An 11,483-nucleotide genomic window follows, 5' to 3' on the forward strand; every position below is an offset into this window, starting at 1 on the left:
GTAGAGTCAGACTGCAAGTGGCAGGGGCCCCGTGGCTTCCAGCTCCCGTGGCTTGGAGGGGACTGCAGAACTGAGGAACACAAAGCAGAGAGCAGATTGTGTGTGGTGACTCCCAAGCTCCCCAGCTCTGGTGCTTCTGTGGATGTTGGAGCCCAGCCCAGGCAGGGACCACATGCAGAGACTCTGCCTCATTGAATTCTGGTGAGGGACATTGTAGTTTGCAGGGCTTTCCAGAAACCCACCACGAGAAGCTTCTGTGCCAGTGATTCATTGCCTCAGAAACTGGGTGATGGTGACATGCAGGAGTCAGAGTTCCGCTGTGATGTCAGCAGGAAACTGGGGAATTACTGTGTGTTTGCTCTCTAGATGACTGAATCAAGGAACAGTTAGGGAACCCTAAGAGATGCAGGCCTTCAGCTGTGCCCCGTCCTGACAGCAGTGTTTTTTTTTTTTGGACGCTGTGAAGCATTCTGGGCAAAGCGTTCTTGGGGTGTTTCCACAGACTTGAAAATTGGGCTCTGGAATGCCATTGGCAATAGGTGTGTTTAATTGGTTTTGAAGTGAATAAAATTCTCAAAAAGATGACGTACTCTCTTTTGACTTTCATTCCGTGTTTGTGTGGAACTGATTTTCCAAGGGCTTAAAAATTTCTTGACTTGTTACCAATCCAAGTCATTATGTCTCCAAAACAGAGTTGATTGAGGGGACCGCAGGACTTGGCAGGACCTTCGACTTCTTAAACTTCCACAGGCACAAGAGAACCTCAGCCCTACTCTACCAACACGAACCTAGTCATATTCCGCCAAGTGAATCTCATGCACGCTAACACTTGGGGAGCTTTGCTTGCACCACGGGTCCCCATTTGGCTCACCACAATGCCACGCATGGGGTTCAAACTGTGACGGTCCCCATGAAGTGGTTTCCAGATGTGCATATGAATGAGGCACAGTTTCATTCACCAAGTAGAACCCAGTAAAGCTGAAGTAAACTCCCAGATTTGGGATGCACTTCAGAGGTGGAATATTCATCCCGTCTTCTTTCCGGATGCCTGAGCACCAGGCCTTTCCATGCTTCTTCCCCTGATCCTAAGAGTAGCTGAGGTCGAGACTCACTGAAAACTCCAGGCAAAGATATCCCATCATGCACAGGCTATCTCCGTTCTCTGACCTGGGAACAACTCTGACCAGGATTCCACATCTAGGAGGCCTCGGAACTCAGAACTGAGTAGGAATTTCTGAGCAACGCCAAATGGCTGCTCCCTTTCGGCCGCCGTTGAGGGTCATTACCTTGATTATCCAGATCACCTAGAAAGTATCAGTATCCAGGGTCAACAAGATCAACTCTCTGCTCCTCTGACAGCAAAAAGAGCATAACCAAAATGAACCAAAGAGCGTGGCAGGAAACCATGTGACCAGAAAGCTCAGAGAACAGTCGCAGAGTGATGTAAGCAGGCGTTCCCACCGGGATCATGAATAATTAATGAGGCGCAAATCCAAGGGGAATCGAGTTTCAGCAGGTGCAACTCATCCAACGGGAGATCGCCGGAGGGCCAACAAGATTCAGCGACTGAGAGTCGGGTGTAGTGTCAAGTGGGACGCGACTGGTTCCAAAGCTCTAGAAGACCGTGGGGTCACTTGGACCACGTGAGAAAATGCCCCCAATGTGCTGGTTCAGCATTCCGACTCCTGCCTATCTCTTCCCGTGCAAGGAACATGGACCCTAACTTGTGCAGGTGCAGATGAGGAAGGGCAGAATGAGGGAACGTGGCACCAAAGTTCCCCGACAAGAGAGTTGCACAGAAAGTCCGCTGGATCTTCGCAAATCCAGAGAAATGGCAAGGGGACCCAAGGAAATAGAGCCCCACCGGTGTCCTGGAGACTCTTCAGGCATAATGCCTGGAGCCGCAGGACGAGCTGAAAAAGGAGCCAGGCACCGAAGGACAAAGCGGTGTTGACTCTCTTCATCTGGGTTTCCCAGTGCAGTCCAATTCACGGTGGTTTCCAAGGGCCTCCTGGAGGAGAAAACCCGTGAAAGTGTGGTCAGGGTTTTCTGCTGACACACTTACCGTGGGGAAGAAGGAGAAGCTCTGAAGACGGATAACGGCTGAGATTGCATGTCAAGGTGAACCTCCTTGATGGCACTGTGGCCTACCTTGAAATAGACTAAATATGGTCCAATTACACTGTGTCTATTTTAGCACCTTATTTGGAAAAAAAAAAAAAAAAGATGTAAAACAAGACAGGGGTACATGCACCAGTGCTACATACCTGACGGGAAACATCTATTCTTCAAAGCTTGCAGCTGTACACGTAGGTTTTAGAATGTCTGTCCATAGTGAATATCGTCTTAGAGTGGGCTGGGCAAACAGACCTTTACAGGTCATGTAATTGGATTAAGTTGATTAGGATAGAGTCCGTTTCCCGTCAGGGGTCCAGAGGCAGGATAAAAGGCAGCCTGGAAAGCACAGGTCCCTCTCCGCCCCCGCCTCCAGCTTCCTGAAGGCTGCATCGCTTCCAGCAGGGCTGCTCCAGCACCTGCCCATCTGAGCACCAGCGCACCTGTCCATCTGAGCGCCAGCCGAGGAAAGAAAGTAGACCTGTAATTTCAGGCTGCCATGATCACCCCATTCTCTTCCTTCTGGGGTCCCTAGGAAGCTCCCAGGACTGAATGATCCCCACAAAGCACAGTGGCCAGGATGGGAAGGCTGGAGGTCAACTCCCCCACACCTCTACCACCACAACCAAGAGGCCCCAGGAGGTTGGCCCTGAGCTGTGGGTCCCTGTGGGATGCAGGTTCCCATGGATACTTCAGGGGGTGAACATGGGTCCTCCTGGCTGATGGGAGCCTGGTGGGCACTGGGTGTGTGGGGCCTGTATATGTGGGTTGGACAGCACTGGGCCTAGCCAGGGAGCCGGGGACTGGTGTGGCCAAAGTGGGCAGCAATATGTTGCCAGAACAAAACTACAGTGCAACCAGCCCAGCTGGTAGGGAGAAGGAGGCCTGCCTAGCAGGACCATCCACCCCTGTCCTGGCCCCAAGCTCAGACTGCCTGCCTGTACTGGACATTGCCTGGTCCAGGAGGCCTGGGCATGAGGGTCAGGTGGTGTGTCCCTGGGTTCCAGACTTTGGTGGTCCCTTGGGAGCTGAGCATCCTCTGGGCAGGAGGAGGGCCCGCAGTCCACTGTTTGCATCAGCCCCTGGGGGTGTGCCCCCACGCCAGCTTCTCAGCCTGCACGGGGATGTGGCCAGGGCTCCTCCCCTGCTCTGTGGCTCCAGCTCTGAACAGCTCCCTGGTGACTCTGACAGCTTTCTCCCCAAAGCTTGGGTCCTTGTCTGTGGTAATGGAGCGTCCCAGGCCCCCTGCAGACAGGAACCCACCCCCAGCTCCTCTGGTGGGCCCTCCTGGGCTTTCTTACCTACTGGCTTGTGAGACCCTGTTGGCCAAACTTGGTGTCCTATTTTTATTTTGGCCTTTTTCTTAGTGTGTGTTTTCTGTAACTACTACTGTGTAGATCTTTTATTTGAATTTTAGGTAGAGAATCTTGCCCACCCAGAGGACCCCCACCCCAGAGAGCCTCCACTTCGCTCCCCTCCCCCGGGCTGGTCCTGCCTGTGCTCTGCTTGGTGTGACTGTTGAGTGTGATGGATCCACATGGCTGCTTGACCCTGCATCTCCTTCCTTCTTGTTGCTGAGGCCGGTTCTGTTCTCTCTTTCTCCACCTGAACTGCACTTGAAGCCAAGATGAAGGATGAGAAGTGGTTGCTACAAAGGACCCTCCTGCAGTGAACCCACTGTGACGAGGCTGCGCTGGCCCAGCCTATCATTTCCTTCTCTAAGCTCATTCCAGAGGTCAGCCAGGGGCAGCCCATATCTGCCTGCTCTTGTCGCCTGTGAATCAAGAATGGATTTTACGTTTCCAAATGGCTGAACAAATAAAAAAATAACACTTCATGACACTGAGAAGCTTCTATGTCCATAAGTAAAGTTTGATGGGGCTGCAGTCATGCCCATCTCTTCACAGGCCACCTGCAGAAGGCTGCTGTCATGCAGCCATGGAAGAGTTGCATTCTTGAGGCAAAGATCAGTTGGCAAAGCTGAAAATACTGATTCTTGGCCCTTTAGGGAAACAGTTTCCAGTCCCGGGTTTAACGGCTGTGTGGCAGGACCCCAGGATCTTGGTCAGCTTATTCCTCACTCAGGGCCTGCTGTGGCCTTCGCTAGTATGTCTGCAAAGTCTGCATGCTATAGGGTCTCTCATGGGGGCATTGAGCTCTGTTGTGCTAGATTTCAGGGTGTCTGCCTCATGGTCACCTGTCTCATCAACAGAGACCCTGTGGCCAGATTCAAACTAGCAGGAACAGTTGGTCTTTGGCAGCAGGGATACCTTCAAGCTGAGCAGCCACCCTTCCTGAGGTGGTCCCATGACACCCACTGTCTCAGTCAAGGTTGGGGCAGGGCTGGTGTCCTGAACTGCCCTGCGATGTGGATCCTAATAGCCAGGGGGGAGGGGGGTTGCTATTACTCCTCATATCATGGGAAGTGCCTCACCCCCTGCGATGTGGATCGTAATAGCCAATTACTCCCCCCTGCAATGTGTGTCCATTATTAGCAGTCTCTTTTATTCAGGATATTAGGAACAATTTCACAGGTTGCGTGTACACAGCCTGCGATCAGAGAGCGAATACCATCCTCTGCACCTCCGGATATTAGCAACCATATCACACAATGGGTGTACGCTTTTCGTGAGATTTGGTGTAATGTCTTCCTGTGTTTCCCTGAATATTCGGAGACATATCACAGGGCGGCTGTACACCCACTACTCTCTTGGCAGGTACATCATACTTTAGCTACTGGAAATTAGGAGCAATATCACAGACTGGGTGTCAAGCCACTGTCAAAGTGGAAGTAATAGCATGCTCTCCCTCACAAGTTATGAGGAACAATATCACAGGGGGATGTATACCTTCTCTGGTAGTGGGAGTAGTATCATCATCTCTTCCTTCAGATGGCATGAACAATGTCACAGGGTGGGTGTACAACCCGTGTATTTTTGGAAGCAATGTCATTCTCTCTTCTTCTAGGTTTTACGATTCATATCACAGGCAGGGTGTACACCCCTTGTTATATTGGATGGCATCTCATCCTCTTTCAACCTGTATCTTTAGAACAATATCCCATGGGGGCTGTCCATCCCTTCAATATTGGTACTAATACCATGTTTTCCTTTCCTGGATATAAGAAGCAATATCACAGGAGGGGTTTACACCCCTTGCAATGTTGGTAGTAATATCACCTCTCCCCTGTGGTTATTAAGGACAAAATCCCAAGGTGGCTGTACGGTTCCTACTTTATTGGGAGTAATATCATCCATTCTCCCCCTGGGTAAGAGGAACCATATCACTGAAGAGGTGTTCTCAGCCTTCGATATTGTCAGCCATGTCATCTTCTTCCCGCCTGGATATTGGGAAAGATACAACGGGGTTGGGGGAGGTGTACACCCACTGTGATATCAAAAGTAAAATCAGCCTTTCTCCCGCTGGATATTAGGAACTATATCACAGGTGTGTGTGCACCTTCTGGGATATTTGGAGTGCCATCAGCCTCCACCCCGCTGCATATTAGGAACAATATACGGGGGGCAGGGTGGTTACAATCCCTGTGATATTGAGAGGAATATTATTCTCTTTTCCCTGTACATTAGGAACTACATTACAGGGATCTGTACACCTTCAGCGATATTGGGATTCATGTTATCCTCTCCCCCACTGAATGTCAAAAACAATATCACAGAAGGGTGTACACCCCCTATGATATGGCCAGTAATATCATCATCTCTACCTTTGGATACTAGGAACAACATCACAGAGGGTGTGTACACTTCCCTGCAATATTGGGCATAATGTTATCCTCTCTTCCCCTGGGTATTAGGAATGATATCACTGGTGGTAGGAGGTGGAGTACGTTAAGAACAATATCACTGGGTGGATGTACACCCCCTGCGATATTGGGTGTAGTATCATCCTCTCTTCCCTAGGATATTAAGAACAGTATCACAGGAGGGGTGTACAACCACAACCCCTGCGTTATTGGGAGCAATAACGTCTTCTCCCCCTCTCGATATAAGGAACAATATCCCAGGGTGGGTGCACATCCCCTGTGATATTGGGCATAATGTCATCATCTCCCAACGTGGATACTGGGCATAGTGTCACAGGGGAGTGTACGCCTTCTTCGATATTGGGAGCAATATCATCCTCTCCCATCAGGATTGTAGGCAAAATATCGAAGAGGTTTTACAACTCGTGCAATATGGGCAGTAATATCATCTTCTCCCCACCTAGATGTTAGGAACTATATCACAGGTGGCTGTACACTTCTTGTGATACTGGGAGTCATATCATCCTCTCCCATCATGGATATTAAGAACAATATTACAAAGGAGGTGTACACTTCTGCGATATTGAGAGTATCATTATGCTCTCCCCTTCCGGATGTTAGGAACAATATTGCAAGAGGTGTGTACAACCCCTGAGATATTGGGAGTCATATCATCCTCTACCCCTGAATATAAGAAACAATATCACAGGAGGATGTACACCCCCTGTGATATTGGGAGTCATATCATTTTCTCTCCCTCTGGATATTCGGAACAATATCACAGTGGGTGTGTACACCCCCTGTGATATTGCCACTAGTATCATCGTCTCCCTCCTAGGATCTAGGGAACAACATCACAAGGGGGTGTACACCCCCTGTGATATTGGGGGTAATATCTTCCTCTCCCCTGCTGGATATTAAGAACAATGTCACAGAAGGGTTGTACACCCCCTGCTCTATTGGGAGTGATATTGTCCTCTCTGTCCCTGGATATTAGGAACAATATCACTAGGGAGTGTACACCTCCTGCAATATCGAGACTGATATCATCCTCTCACCCCCTGGATGTTAGCAACCATATCACAGGGGTGGTGTACACGCCCTGTGAAATCGGAAGAAATATCATCCTCTCCACCTTTGAATGTTAGGGACAATATCACGGGAGAGGTCTACGACCCCTGAGGTATTAGGAGTCATATCATCCTCTCCCACCCAGGATAGAAGGAACAAGATGACTGAAGGGATGTACACCCACTGCGATAGTTTCAATAATGTCATCCTCTACCCCGTGGCTATTAGGAATAACATCATAGAGGGGTGTACACTTTCTTCGATATTGGAAGTAATATCATCCTCTCCCCACCAGATATCAGGAACAAGTCTATTAATTATTAATATTAATAAATATAATAAAAATTAATAGTAGTCATCGATATTAATAATCACAATAAAGATAGTAAAACTTAATACTGGTTAAAAATGTTAACGATTAGTATTACTAATTAATACTAATATCACTATTAATAATAAAATAATGATATCAGCAATTAATGTTACTTAAATCAATATTGACATTGGTAATAAAATAATTAATATTAAGAACTTGTATTGTTAAATGACATTAATATTAATAATTAATTTTAAGTGTGCATAATCATATAAGTAAAATAATTATCCATAATTAATAATGGTATCCTATTAATTAATAGAGTCATTGATAATTATTAAAATCGATCATTGATGTTTAATAATTAATCACATTATGACTCCTAATACTGCAGGGGGTGTACACCTACCTGTGATGTCGTTCCTAATGTCCAGGGACGGAGAGCATGATTTTAGTGTTAATATCACAGTAGGTGTACACTAACCCTGTGACACTGATCCTAATATCCAGGGGGGTAGAGTATGTCATGACTCCCAACATAGCAACGAATGGACAGCCACCCGGTGATATTGCCCCTGATATTCACGGAAGAAGCGTATGATATTACTTCCAATATCACAGGGAGGGTACAGCTCTTCTGTGATATTGTTCCTAGTATCCGGAGGGGGAGAGGATGATAATAATTCCAGTATTGCAGGCTGTGTTCACCCGCCCTGTGATATTGTTATGAGTACCGTGGAAGGGAGAGGATGATATGACTCCCCATAGAGCAGGAGGCGTACACCCAGCCTGGGATATGGTTCCTAATATCCATGGAGGGGAGAGGCTGATATTACTCCCAATAGGGCAGGGGTGGACATCCACCCTGTAATATTCTACTTAATATTCCAAGGCCGAGAGGTTGATATTACTCCCAGTATCGCAGACACTGTACAACCCCGTGTGATACTCTTCCTGATATCCGGAAGGGGAGAAGATGGTATTAATCCCCATATCGCAGGAGGTGAACACCCACTCTGTGATATCTTTCCTAATAGGCAGGGGGAAAGAGGATAATATTATTCCCAATATTGCAGAAGATGTACACGCCCCCCCATGATATTGTCCTTAATATTCCAAGGCACAGAAGACGTTACTCCGAATATCGCAGAAAGTGTACATCCCTCAGTGATGTTGTTCCTATGATCCAAGAGGGAAGAGGATGATATTACTTTCAATATCGCAGGGGGTGTACACGCCCCCGGTGATACTGTTCCTAATTTCCACCTGGGAGAAGATGATATTACTCAGAATATCGCAGGGGTTATAAACACTCCCTTGGTATTGTTCCTAATATCCAGGCGGGGAGAGGATGATATTCCTCCCTATATTGCAGAGGGTGTACACCTGTCTTTGATACTGTTCGTAATGTCTAGAGGGGGAGATGATATTACTCACAAAATCGTAAACACGCTGTGTGTCCACTGTGGATCCTAATATCCAGGAAGGGATATTACTCCCCAAGTCGCAGGGAGTGTCCATTCCACCTGTCACATTCTTTCTTATACCCAGGGAGGAGAGGATGATATCGCTACCAATGTCGAAGAAGTGAACATGCCCCCTGCGATATGGTTCTTAACATCCACTTTGGGAGAGGATGATATTACTCTCAATATCACATGGGTTGTCCATCCTGCCTGTGATATTTTTCCTACTATCCAGAATAAGAGAGAATGATATTACTCCCAATAGTGCAGGGAGTGTCCCCCCCCCCCCAGGGGATGTACACCCACTTTGTGATACTGCTCCTAATATCCAGGGGATAGAGTATGACATTATTCCCAATAGAAGAGTGGGTGTACATCCACCCAGGGATACTGCTCCTAATATTCAGGGAAGGCGAAAATGATATTACTCCCAATATCACAGAGAGTGAACAACCCTTCTGTGATATTGTTCCTAATATCCGGAGGGGGAGAGGATGATATTACTTTCAAAATCGCAGGCTGTGTACACCCAGCCTGTGATATTGTTCCTAAAATCCAGGAAGGGAGAGGACGTTATGACTTTCCATAGAGTAGGAGCTGTACACCCACGCTGGAGTTTTGTTCCTAACATCAAGTAGGGGAGAGCGTAATATTACTCTCAATATGGCAGGGGGTTTACATCCCCCCTGAGATATTGTTCTTGCCATTCAAAACAGGAGAGGATGACACGACTCCAGATATTGAAGAAAGTGAAAATCCCCATATGATATTCTTTCTTATATCCAGAAAGGAAAAAGAGGATATTAATCCTCATATCGCAGGAGGGGTACACTCACTCTGATATTTTTCCAAATATGCAGTGGGGAAAGAGGATAATCACATCCCAGTATCGCAGCAAGCGTTGTACACCCCCGTGTGAGATGGTTCTTCATAACGTTCCAAGGCGGAGGGGATGATATTATTACACGTGAGACAGAATGTGTACACCCCCCAGGGATATTGTTCCCATGATCCTGGAGGGAAGGGGATGATATTACTTTAAATGTCACAGAAGGTGTACACGCCCCCAGTGACATTGTTTCTAATTTCCACGTGGGAGAGGAGGATATGACACCCAATATTGCATGGAGTAGAAACACTCCTGGGATACTGTTCTTAATATTCAGGGAGGAAGAGGATGAAATTACTCCCAATACAGACGGGTGTATACACTGAGGGTGTACTGCCATCTGTGAAAGAGTTCATAATTTCCAGAGGGAGAGATGATATTACTCACAATATTGTAAACAGGCTGAGTCCACCATGGATCGTAATAGCCAGGGGGGTGAGGGGGTTGCTCTTACTCCCCACATCGTGGGGTGTGCCTCACCCCCCTGCGATGTGGATCGTAATAGCCAGTGGGGGAGAGGAGGTGGCTATTACTCCCCATATCGTGGGGGGTGCCTCACCAAGAAGTGTTACAAGGACTTTTCTAAATTGTAAGCAAACTTGCTTCAAAATAAGTTGACACGTGATAATAAGGTTTTCAATGTAACTCAGGAGGTTTTTAAAGGCACTGTTAGGCTGAGCATGGTGGCTCATGCCTGTAATCCCAGCACTTTGGGAGGCCAAGGCAGAAGGAACACTTGAACCCAGGAGTTCAAGAGTAGCCTGGGCAACATGGCAAGACTCCATCTCTATGAAAAGTTAGCCAGGTGTGGTGGTGCATGCCTGTCATCCATGCTACTCAAGAGACTGAGGCAGGAGGATCACGTGAGTCCAAGAGTTCAAGGCTGCAGTGAGCTATGATTGCACCACTGCACTGCACCCTGGGCAGTATAACAAGTGTCTGTCTCAAAATAGTAATAATAATAATATAATAATAATAGAGGCATTGTTAGCTTGTAAGGAGTGGAGTATGTAGGTACTAGTAGTTATATGCAAGTATCCAAGTGGTATTCTTCCAATCTTATTAGAAGCATGAATATTCAAGATTGATATTACTATTGCTTATTAGCAAGATTGTTATCAATCATGCTTATTAGAAGCATGAATATCCAAGACCAGGATTGACTAATGATGAGTCTACATCAAGAGCTAGGCATTTCTTTTGAGTTGACGGACTCTTTAGCAGAGGAGAATCTAGGAGAAACACTGATTTTGGTTCTGAGAACAAACAGATTAAAGTACAGCATAGTTAGCCTTGGTAGAGGTATGACTAGGATTTGCTGTATCCCTTAAAATAGTATCTGGGCATTTATTTTATTGAAGGTGACTACTTTTTTTTTTTTTGAGACCAAGTCTTGCTCTGTCACACAAGCTGGAGTGCAGTGGCGCGATCTCCGCTCACTGCAAGCTCCACCGCCTACCGGGTTCACGCCATTCTCCTGCCTCAGCCTCCCTAGAAGCTGGAACTACAGGCACCCGCCGCCACACCCGGCTAATTTTTTTGTATTTTCAGTAAAGACGGGGTTTCACCATGTTCGCCAGGATGGTCTCGATCACCTGACCTCGTGATCCGCCCGCCTCGGCCTCCCAAAGTGCTGGGATTATAGGCGTGAGCCACTGCGCCCGGCCAGGTGACTTCATTTTATTAGTTTTATTAGGAATTTAGGTAGAATCAGCTTCTGATTAAAGGCTGAATTTCTGTCACTTTGTAGAGAAATGAATAGACTGGACACTGTGTACTCAGTGTTTAGATTTGCCCCTGGGTTTGTTTAAATCTATGTCATGGATCCTGAGACACAAATACAATTAAGACAGGTCTAGAGAC

Source organism: Trachypithecus francoisi, unplaced genomic scaffold, assembly GCF_009764315.1.
Source record: "Trachypithecus francoisi isolate TF-2019V2 unplaced genomic scaffold, Tfra_2.0 Contig01440, whole genome shotgun sequence".
NCBI classification, from domain to species: Eukaryota; Metazoa; Chordata; class Mammalia; order Primates; family Cercopithecidae; genus Trachypithecus; species Trachypithecus francoisi.